The 11418-nt window shown below is 35.1% G+C and overlaps 1 protein-coding gene across 1 annotated transcript in view; it reads left to right on the top strand.

Annotated features, from left to right (window-relative positions):
- Window positions 1–11418, top strand: part of runx1 (RUNX family transcription factor 1) — a 142547-nt gene that overhangs the window by 1626 nt on the left and 129503 nt on the right. The window contains 4 exon segments of the mRNA XM_079615420.1: window positions 1558–1715; window positions 4813–5005; window positions 5756–5931; window positions 8642–8686. The gene's annotated coding sequence lies outside the window, so the exon portion shown is untranslated.

Raw genomic sequence — 11418 nt, 5'->3', positions numbered from 1 at the left:
AATATATGTCAAATTTAAGTTTATTTAATCCGTTTGTGTTGGATTACATGAATGATTTGTGTTGCAAACTGAAACTTGTTAGTTCCCAGCATGCTTTACATATGGTTGAATTAAGAGAGAATAAATATGAAAATTAAGTGTTATTTTATGTTTTTTTTTTTGAGAAAATGAGAAAAGGGGAAGACTTGATAGTGTGTAATTGTGTTTAATGTTCAATTACATTGGAATTATTATAACCATTTCAATTACAGTGTTACCATTGGAGAAGAGTGGAGTATTGTGTTTGGCTGTGTGGACTGATTCGGTTAATTACAACTGCGTTAATTGAAGGAGCATGTAAATCTTAGCATTTAAGATGCTAATATGTGCTACTGCTAGCATATAGCTAGTTATAGTTTATTAATTTAATTATGTGTCACTAAAATAAATGAAATATTAATGGATGAATGTTATATATAACACCTGAATCATGTCAGGAAACCTTAAAAAATTAACAGATTTACTTAAATTGTGTCGCTTAAAATGACTTAATTCCATGATGTTAAAGTTACATAAACAAATTATGTTTGTTTAATGTAATCCAATTATGTGGAACCTGTTGACATAAAAAAACATATAATTTTTTTTAGTATGATCTTACTTTCAGATATGTTTTTACCCTGAAATGTATATGATGAAGTAAATATATAGGCTCAATCACTTGGAAAGTATAGGCTACATAATTATTTGAGAGCCATTAAATGTTTAATTATTTAATTCCGTTAACTCTCATTTCCAATCTAAATAAAACTCACGCTGCAAGCTTCAAAGATTCTTTCATAAAGTTTTACTTGTAGAGTATCACTCAATCATTTTCTCGTACAGCAAGGCTGTTGTTTGCTTCTAGGTCATGCTTTCATTTTCTTACTAGAATGCACTTTGAAATCTTTTTAATAAAAATAACGATGTCGCCACCGTGATTTATGGCTTGATTTGAAGGGATCAGAGACTACCCATAAGTCCATTTCCAGAAACATTATGCAGTCTAGGGAGATATGATCTCACTGGAATAAACCATAAACTGTAGATTTTAATAAAATATTGAAAAATAAATGTTTCATCATGAGGAAAATTTCATTTTTGATGAGAAAATGCATTATGTTGATAAAATGTTGAGTCACTGACTTTACATTTATGTCTTGGATCATAAATTAATTTGGATATTACTATCCACAAACACAAAACAATTAATTATATAATTAAACATTGGATATTTTTTATGTTAATGATGTAAATGGCTCATGCTAATCATCCAAACATTTACCCCTTGAGTTGGGGGCGGGGCTACATGTTTGTCTGACCAATTAGCATAAGGGGGCGTGTTATAGAAACCAGTTTGGAAAGAGTCCATTAATGTTGCAGAAATAAAACACTGCACCTTTAAAAACAACATAAGAAAACACAGACCTTATTTATGAAATTAAACTGAACATTTCTTTCCCACTCTCAGCCTTTGGGGAGAGAAGTGTTTTAATGTTTGCAGTGTGTTTGATATCCCACTTCTGTTTCTTTCCGCAGGAGCGTTGACTAGCTAGTTAATTGAGAGCCTCCCGAGACCCCTGCTAGTTTGAGAAGAACCAAAACGAAATGGGATTGTTGTCTTGGGAACAGAGGAGGAGATGGGAAGAGCCCAGGGGACGAGCAGTGAAGAGCGAAGGCCAGGCAGGCCATGACAGGTAAACAACAGCGGTCCCCCCTCTCTCAGACTCTCCTGGGCCGATCCTGTCCAGGAACTATTGGGGTGAAACTAAGGAAGGGGTTTTAAATGTGGAGTTGAAAGGGCAATGCAGTGGAACCTGGTAAACAGACTGTGAATGTCTTCCAAAAAACGTTTTTCCCTTTTTTTAAACACTTAAAAAACACTGTTTTTATTTTATTTTAAGGCAAGGCACATACAAATGTAGCTAATAGATCACCATACATTCCCCAGGTGATAAATCATATAGATAACTGTTTTGAATTATGTTATGTTATGTTTAATGTGCAAATGAGGCATTATCTAAAAAAAAAAAAAAAAATGTTAAGAACAGAAATCTCAACATTTCATAAAGCCAGGTTCAACATTTTTTTTTTTTTTTTGACATATTAGAGATTTTAAAATGTCTCTTTTTATCACTCCATAAATAAAAATAAATAAATAAATAAAATAGTCAACGGCCAGAAAAAAAAAATCCATATGTTTTAGGAATAAAATGTTAAATATCAGGTGAATGATATATGAACCAACTCCACTGTAAAAAAAAAAAAAAAAACCCGTCATAATATAAATATGAATTTAAAAGAAAGGAAAGGAAAGTTTGGTGTGTGTAAAGCTGCTCAAGTGGAGATTTCTGACCTTTAAATGAAATCTACAGATGCAAATAGATAAAGTGTCATAAAATACACACTTAAATGTTTATTTGGGGTGTTTTCTTTCCACTAGTCTAAAAGAAGACCAGTTATGTAAGCAAAATAGACCAAAATAAAAAAAAATGACTTGTGCATGAAAAGTGTCTTTCCTTAATATATCTAATAGCTATATAGACAAGAGCTTTGTATGTTCTCATATTCTCCAAGTGGAAAATGTGTGCATTTTATGCAAAAGAACAATTTGAGCTTTGGCCTCTCAATGCACAGGTCAGCTAATAGCAAGTCAACACTATTTATGTTTCATTTTTCAATGTCATTTGCCTTGATGTCAAGGTGTCTCCGGTGTCTTCCGACCTCCACCGAGTGAAATGCTGAACCTTAACCCCCAGTAACAGAGATTCCCTGTTGGATTTGTGTTCCACAACAGGATGAATCCTTGTTACTGAGAGCAAGAGGTCAGATGTTCTGCTCGACCCGAAGACCAGCACTCGCCGCCATGCTGAAAACAACACAAGAAAAGCAGAATTGACTGATTCCATTGGTACACTCTAAAAAATGCTGGGTTGTTTCAACCCAATTTTGGGTAAAATACTTAAATACTCTCGATTTAACAAAACTATATTTTCTGAATTGCATAAATGTAAATATTAGTACAATATTAAATACATCATGACAATATCTTTATACACTCTAAAAAATGCTGGGTTGTTTCAACGCAATTTTGGGTAAAATATGGACAAACCCAGCCGTTGGGTTAAATTTTTCAATTACATTTTTAACCTAACATTTGGGTTTGTCCAAATTTTACCCCAAATTGGGTTGAAACAACCCAGCATTTTTTAGAGTGTAGAAAAATCCTATAGTCATATTCCTCTAAAAATCCTAGTCATATTCATATTCCCTTACGAAAATTAACCATGGTTTTATTATAGTAAAAGTATAACAATAATTTTTTGGTGGATTGATTACAATTTGTACACTCTAAAAAATGCTGGGTTGTTTTAATCCAATGTTGGGTCAAATATGGACAAACCCAAACATTGGGTTAAAAATGTAATAAAAAAATTAAACCAAACGGCTGGGTTTGTCCATATTTTACCCAAAATTGGGTTGAAACAACCCAGCATTTTTTAGAGTGTATAACTAGGGGTGGGCTCTGTGTCGGTATGCGCCGGTCCCTTGTGACGCAGTCGATTGCATCTAACAACGCGGGGTTAAACAGATTGAGTAAAGTGTCTGCCTCTCGTCGCCTGATTGTTTGACCTTAACTCCCGTTGTTCTCCCATCCCCCTGTGTTTCTGTGTTTGGGGAAGGAAACTTAAATCAGCAATTAACATAAATAATTAACTACTCCCTGGGATTAATAATTAATGTGTCGGAGGAGTGATTGTTCCCGCTTAAGATAGCGATAGCACCTCCAGAGCCCAGAGAAGCCCAGGACTTACTTTTGTTGGCACTTTCAACTTTTAGTTTGAGAACTCGTTCCCTTTTAGGGTGTGTGTGTGTTTTTTTTTTTTTTTTTTTTTTTTTTTTCAAATGAGATCATCTGAGTTGTTTTTTATTTTTATTTTATTTGATTGGTTTATTTGATAGGGACCATGCATATTCATGAACATAGTTGTATGAAAATACACCATGTAAATATGCCAGAATTAGTAAAACTACTTTTCATCTGCAGTCCCTACTTTATTTTACCTTATTATTCTTTATATTCTATCATAAAAATATTTTGGATGAGTATATTTTTATTTCCATGTTTTCAGTTTTAATTTTAATTTAAGTTTTAGTAATTTGTCATTTTTATTCGTTTTTTAATAATTTATTTGTATTTTACTTTTAATAATTTTAGTGCTATTTTCACTTAGTTGCCAATGCAAGTTTCTCATCTAGTATTCAGCTAATTATTTCAACAGTAATGTGACAAATAAGTTTTTTTTTTTTTTTGCTCAAATGTCCTGGATCGATTTTTTTTATTTATTTTTTTGCATGAAATATTGTTTGCCTGTAGAGTTTCAATAACATTGCGATGCTCCGATTTCAATATGAACTTGTATATTTTCTTATCAAGTTCTTCCAAGAGCATATGATATCCACATTAATTGTATATCTCAATGCTCTTACTGTATGACAGCTATTTTTACTGTATTCTCCCAGACAAAGTTAAAACTGGCAGCTTTTGGTCTCCGTTTAATCTCCAGAGCAAAGCATTGAGATGTTGCGGAGTCTCATTTACTCTCTGCATTTTCTCTCGCTATAGCCTTGACACACACTTGAATTCTTGTCCTCTTGTCTGTAATTCTGTCTTTACACCTTTATCTACTCCGATACGCCTTCCTCTGTTTGTGTACTGTATCGTGTTGCTGAGACCTGGCTCGTTAATTGCTCGGTAATTACAGTGCTTCTGTTGATCTGTTCATTTCACAGCGCTGCTACAAACCTTTTAGGCTGTCTGCTCGCAGCTCAGACTCTATTGGATTTGGCTCATGTGCCCCGTCTAACGCTTCGAGAGCTGCACTAATGTGCTGTCAGCCGCTCCACACACACTCCCTCTGTCGTGATGCGCTCTCCCGTCTGGACAACTGTTGCGTCGGCCGAATCTGACCGGGACGCAGACGAGGTGAGAACTGATCTGATCTACCATCACATATACTGGAGGCTCTAAGTGTTTACAGTAACAGATTGTGTTTCCTTCGACGTCCTTGCAACACAAATCCCATTAAAATCAACACATTCACAGCATTCTCAGGCAGAGAAAAGTGCTAGTAATAGTTTTTTTTATTTTACGTTTTCATTTTTATTCTAAATTCTAAAAAAGTTGAATTTAAGATGATTTTGCACTTAAATGATAATAAATGCATGTGTTATAGTTTAAGTATTTATGTATAAAATGCTATTTTATTAGATTTCCTCATGCATTACCCATATTTAATTGAGTGCTAAAATACTTCAGTAGTTTTTATTTTCCGTTTTCGTTTTCATTTTAAAGTTTAAATTCTAAAAAAAAAATATTTAAGAGGATTCACCACTTAAATGATAATAAATGCATGTGTTATAGTTTAAGTATTTATGTATACAATGCTATTTTCTTAGATTCCCTCATGAATTACACATATTTAGAGCGCTAAGATACTGTTGTAGTTTTTATTTTCCGTTTTAATTTTAAAGTTTAAATTCTAAAAAAAAAATATTTAAGATGATTTTCCACTTGAATGATAATAAATGCATGTGTTATAGTTTAATTATCTATATATACAATGCTATTTTCTCCGATTCCCTCATGAATTACCCATATTAAAGCCTGTTTTGAGGCCCATACTCACCCTCAGACATCCGGCAGAGCTCGTTCTCAACTTCTGCTCTTCTTTAGGGCTTCGACACAAGTAACTGAGCACCTGCTGGTGTCATCCTCATCTTCACTGTTAGCCACAGCCTCTGGACTCCAAACTCTGAACGCTGCTTATCTTTACAGCCACTAATACTGGCAGAGGAATCCATTGCTGGGACCAGCCCATGTTAACCATTAACACCCCAACTTGCATCCTGGTGAGATCCTAATGTAGCGTTGAACGCCACAATGCATTTAGCATGTCTAATTTAGACTTAATTATCAAGAAATATACATTCTTATTCCCGTGCAATGTAAACAAAGCAGCGGTTGCACATCTTGCTATGCATCAAAAGTCTCACTTTTTGATGCATAGCAAAACAATATGCAAGTTTATGGTGCGATATGCAGGTCTTATCAATATGCATGCCACACCTTTACAACATCCAATAAGCATTGGCAATTATTAGCAGATGTGTTCCTTAGTCTACATGATGTCATTAGGCCAAGTGTTCGTGCACAACCTCTGCCTTGGTTTTCGCTGTAATCTCCTCATGCAGAAAAGTTCAAAAGTCCGATTGATAATCTGATATATTTGTAAAGATAAAAAAAAAAAAATGGACCAGAACAAACTGCCCTGGTTTTGCAAGCTTCGGCTTGTTTTATACCTCACAACAATGCAAGTCTCTCGTGATTAATCATGGACTATATACCATTTGTTTGTTTCATATTACTAGCTTTATATTGCACAGTAGCATAATTTCCTTCAACGAGACCTCAGCTCGATCTCGCTCCGTTACCAACCTCAATCAGGCTAATAAGCACGGGCCAATCCAGAACTCTTGGCTGTTATAATAAGGCAATTAAAGAGAGCTGGCAGACAGACACTTCCCACGATGCCGGGACTCCCAAGACGGGCCCTGCCAATGCCAATCTCTAATAGGGCCCAAAGCACAGGCCTGGGAAGATGCAATTGGATTTGAAGCCAATCAATCATTCCAGCTATTGACCTATGATTGGATTTAGAAGACATGTCAGGGCCGCTTTGATTTTAGCTCGGGCCCAATGAAGCTGGATGTGAAGGTTTATTGTTTCGGACGGACAGAGAGCGGTGTGTGGGCTTTGACACGCTGCCAGAAGAGATGGATGCGTACAATGACTGCTGTATCCATCCATCAGAGTTAGAATCCGTCATCTCATCTTTCACAGGACTGCTGTACAACTTCATCTACTGCTTTTGGGGTCTGCACTTGATCTTGTGCCTTGGAGTTTCTCAAATGTCTCAGCAGTTTTAAAGCAGTTTCTGCTGGAGGTTTAGCTTTGATTTTTCCATCTGAGAACATTTTTGGTAATCATTAAAAGATGCATATAGTGGACGGATCGATACCTGATTAAATGCTTGCGAGTGTGACTCTGATGTCCGTATAATACACAACCATAGGACCACAGTATGATTTGATGATAATGTGTACAAAAAAATGTACTAAAACATAATAAAACAACTATATAGACATTTAAAAAAAGACAAAAACAAAGCAAAATTACTAGGGATGTACCGATATAAAAATTAATTTGGCTGATACCGATAATTAGTTATATTTGAATGCCAATAACCGATACATTGGCCGATAAATCTAAATCCAAATTGTTATATAATTTTTTAGAGCCTGATTACAAAAATAAAACTCTCACCATTAAAAGCCATGTCCCAAGAACACAATAACAATTTCTCATTATAATTTGATGTAGCCGATATGACAGACTTGAGCTGGATTTGTTGCACTGAACTGGATTTTCCTTTTTTTAAGTGATTTCAATCATATTTCTAGCTATTCAAAACCATCATGGCAAACAGTGTCTCAGCTGACGGAAATAATCCATTATCTATCAGCTTAAATATATCGGCCAAATTTTCCTTTCAGGCCGATAATGATTAAAAATGAACGATATATAAGTCGATACCGATAAAGTGGCCGATATATCGTGCATCCCTAAAATTACTTAAATAATTATTTTATCTTTTTACATGTTTTTAAGTCATTTTAGGGATGCACGATATGTGCATCCCTAAAATGACTTAAAAACATGTAAAAAGATAAAATCCAAATATAAATAAACACTAGTATACCAGTGATACTAATATAACATGATATGCAACATTAGCTTTCCTTTAAGTTATGATTGTAATATGAAAGTTACGTTTACTCTTTCATCCAGCATTTTTTTTCTGTCTAGCATTATTTCAGTTTTGTGTGTCAAAGAGGATACGACAATTGATAAGAATAATGTGAAATAGCCTTTCAATGCTGTCAATATGATCAAAGTCTTAGCTAATATGTTTATGCAATCTGACATAAAACTGTTGTTGTTGCAAGATCTCACCGGACTCATATCAAACAATCTGATAAGCAACAATCATAAAGGACAGAGAAAAAAATTATACAGTGTGTGCCCGGCTTTACAATGTAGTTGAAAAAGTAGTGTACAAAATATTTGTATATTGAAATATATGCTGTACTTTTGAACTTTCTATTCAGCAAAAAATGCAGAAATTAAATATGAAGCTGTTTTTAACATTGATAATAATCAGAATTTTTTTTTTTTTTGTTGCATCAAATCCTCATATTATACTGATTTCTGAAAGATCATGTGACACTGAAGACTGGAGTAATTGACCTTACAGACCCCAAACTTTTGAACAGTTGTGTAATTGAAAAAGTGCCGTCTATTTTAGTGCATATATATCATCATTAATACGGCATTGGATATATAAACAAACATAAATCACAAAGACTAATTGTTCGAGAAATTGCTCCAAGCTTTAGTAGAGGTTTTAGAGTATCTTTCTCTAAAACTTTGTAAAAATTAATGTCATGTTTGGCGACAGTAAAGGAGCGCTGAAGTCTTGTGTTGTTTTTTGTTTTTCAGGTGCTGTAGCATGACCTAGATGAGGAGAACCACGGAGAAGAAGAGGTATGGTAATGCAAAGAGACCTTCAGAGTCTGTCCCTGTCGTTTAAATTACAAGAGCGAGATTAATTTTCCATTTGCAGACCTCTGAAAGATTGCAAACATCTTCCCACAAACATTCCGCTGATAAATGAAAAGCAGCGGCACTCTAGAAATAATGGCATGAATTACAGCACACTCTTACTGCGGTAATCGCAGAGTAGCGATTGGATATAAAGGCTGATCAATATGCCCTCTGAAGGACGAGTGAGCAAACCAGTCCGACCAAACCCGAGTCGAGTTTACTGAGACTTTAGTGGGGCTTTTTGACATTACACCTGCGTCTTATTTATAAAACTGTGTCTATACAGTAAAAAAAAAAGTTGGTTTAACTTAAAAAAAAGCAAGTTGCCTTAAAATTTTGAGTTCGTTGTAATTAAAAAAAAAAAAAAAAAATTGTTGGATTGTACTGTGAAGGGTCATAGCACTTACATACTGTTGTCCTACTGCTAGTTTAATTGGTTCTATTGTTTCTCATTTGTAAGTCGCTTTGGATAAAAGTGTCTGCTAAATGAATAAATGTAAATGTAAAACTGTGTCTATACTGTAAAAAAAAAAGTTGGTTTAACTTAAAAAAGCAAGTTACCTTGTTGCCTTTAAAATGTTGAGTTCGTTGTAATTAAAAATTTGAGTTAATACAATGAGGAAGAATGGTTTAATAAACAGAAATAGTGTGTTATCTTCACAACATTAGTTATCGAAGTTGATTTGACAAAAGATAAAAAGTTGTGATAACAAATCATGAAAATATTTTTTTACAGTGGGATCCTTACTAAAAGTGTACGTGCGCCAGAACACCAAAAATCACGTACACCAAAAAATAATCAGACTTATAAAACCGTGTGTCCACCAGAACCTGCGCAAAATTCCCTTTATAAATAAAATGTGCGCACGTGCGTCTCCTCCCCGAAATAACCGTATATGGAGCGTATGCCCAGTGTTGGTGAGTGGTCACGTGATCTGCGTTTTCAGTCGTTTTAATGTGGACGGAGATCAATTCTAATACGCAGCTAAAGCGCTGGTGTGGACGGAGATAAATTCTAATACGCAGCTAAAGCGCTGGTGTGGACGGAGATCGTATTCGCTTTAATTCTCCGTCTCTAAACTAAAACGCAGTAGTGTGGGTGAGGCCTCAAACCGGCCAAAATGTCCTCACTTTACTCTCTTTGTCCTCACTCCAATGAGCTAAAACTCAAACTGGTTCTCACAAAGATAGTTATACACACACACACACACACACACACACACACACACACACACACACACACACACACACACACACACACACACACATCCAGATGAAATGAGAATTGTGAAAATAAATGTTATGAAGTGTCATGATAAAAAGAATCTCACAAAACTAAACTAAACATAAACCTAGAGAGCCGGCTATATCATAAAACTACTAAAGTTCTTCAGATTTTCCCACTACATTTTATCACACACACACACACACACACACACACACACACACACACACACACACACACACACACACACACACACACACACACACACACACACACACACACACACACACACACACATTCAGAAGTAATGAGAATTGTGAAGTTTTTTTTATGAAATGTCATGATAAAAAGAATCTCACAAAACTAAACAAAACATAAACACAGAGAGCCGGCTATATCATAAACTACATTTTATCGGACTCTCCGCTTTTATCCCTACACCTCCTCTCAGTTTGCCCATTGTCCCGCAGGATACAATTGAATTGCCGTGTCTCCTGCTTCTGCGGCCCATCAGGACTGCAGCTGTGCATTATCCCATTACAGCCAAATAGTTTTGACACCCACTGACTAACCGATCCCATAGATAATATCATAAAGAGTGTGCTCGATACAAATCGGGTCAGGCTAACTCATTTAACCCCACCATACATATTTCTTATGTGTAACTTGAAACGCTGGAAAAATGAAATCAATAGAAATGTTTCTTGTTAATGAAGATGTACCGGGCTGCCGTTTCTGTGGCCTGTGTGGCTTTCAGAGCGCGCTGGTTTATCTTAAATAAATCTCCCACCCACCACTGCGGTCAGACAGGCGGTCAACACACACCCCTCTAACCTCCCCGCTGTGAGTGTCGTCTCGTGTGTAGATGTGTGTGTGCGACGGAGTACACAAAACGTGACTGTTAAACTAGTACTAAATCACATTTGTGATCTTTAGCAGATGCCGATGGCGGCAAAAACTGCTGACGGCCTAATAAGATTGAGCTTGATTACTAGTTCATGTTGAGTGTTAAATATTGAGGTGTAAATCACAACGTTTAATGTTTTCTATGAAATATGAAAGCAACATTTTGTGCCTAAAACAGTGAAATTAACTTGAATATATTTTACCAAACGTGAAATCCAACCTGGTAAAGCAGAAATGATTTTGATGATTATTGCTTATAGATTATGAAAACCCCAAATTCAAAATTATAATATTGTGAAAAGGTTTTCATAAGCTGTAAGCCATAATCATCAAAATTATAACAAATAAAGGCTTGAAATATCTCACTTTGCATGTAATGAGTCTATATAATATATTAGTTTCACCTTTTAAGTTGAATTACTGAAATAAATGAACTTTTGCACCAATTTTTAGAGATTCACCCATACATTATTACCACTTGACTATTTACAGTATTGAGCATGGTAAAAAAAAAAAAGAATATTCTAAAGAATAATCATAT

Source organism: Phoxinus phoxinus (assembly GCF_949152265.1).
Source record: "Phoxinus phoxinus genome assembly, chromosome: 6".
NCBI classification, from domain to species: Eukaryota; Metazoa; Chordata; class Actinopteri; order Cypriniformes; family Leuciscidae; genus Phoxinus; species Phoxinus phoxinus.
The sequence above is the reverse complement of the archived record's forward strand: the minus strand, read 5'-3'. Positions and strand labels throughout refer to the sequence as shown.